Raw genomic sequence first — 608 nt, forward strand, 5'->3', positions numbered from 1 at the left:
GGCGGGGCAGCGGCAGGCAGGGCTGCAGGTGCAGCGCGGGGGCCTGGGCCGCAGGTAGCAGCAGGCCGCGGACTGGGCTTTCGTTTCACTGCGGGACTTGCGGTGCGTGCGTGCGCGCGCGCGCGCGCGCGTGTGTGTGTGTGTGCATGGGGGGGTCTCTGCTGCAGGACCAGGGCCAGGCTGCCCCCCCCCGCTCCTGCCTCTCCCCGGGGTTGGGGGGCAATGAAAACCCCTGCGGGGCTCGGAGCAGCTCGGCGATCCGGGGAGGGAGCCGTGTGTCCCCGCATCCGGGCCGGGGCAGGGGCAGCCCCCGCACGGGCGGCCCGCGGGGTTTCCCCGAGCCCGGAGCGGGTCTGCCGGGGGGGCTGGGGCTGCTGGACGGGGCCGGGCTGGGAGCAGGGCTCGGGTGCGGAGGGGCAGGAGAGGCCTCGTCTGACTTGGAGGCTCCTGCCGGGAATCAGGAGCGCGGGAGGGGATCAACAGCCGCGCGGGTGCGGGGTCTGGAGGGGTGCATCTCCCTCCCCTGCGGGAGGGGGGGGTCCCGGGGCCAGGGCTGGGCCGGCCCGGGGGCAAGGCGGTGCAGGGCTGGGGCTCAGGGGGACATCCCT

At 76.6% G+C, this 608-nt stretch overlaps 1 protein-coding gene across 1 annotated transcript in view; it reads left to right on the top strand.

The window, feature by feature from the left end:
- LOC109293148 (T-box transcription factor TBX3-like) overlaps positions 1 to 608 on the top strand; it is a gene marked incomplete at its 3' end in the record, with an annotated part of 7256 nt that overhangs the window by 1112 nt on the left and 5536 nt on the right. The gene's annotated exons all lie outside the window — the stretch shown is intronic.

Source organism: Gavialis gangeticus, unplaced genomic scaffold (assembly GCF_001723915.1).
Source record: "Gavialis gangeticus isolate Ggan-Ray unplaced genomic scaffold, GavGan_comp1, whole genome shotgun sequence".
Taxonomy (NCBI): domain Eukaryota; kingdom Metazoa; phylum Chordata; order Crocodylia; family Gavialidae; genus Gavialis; species Gavialis gangeticus.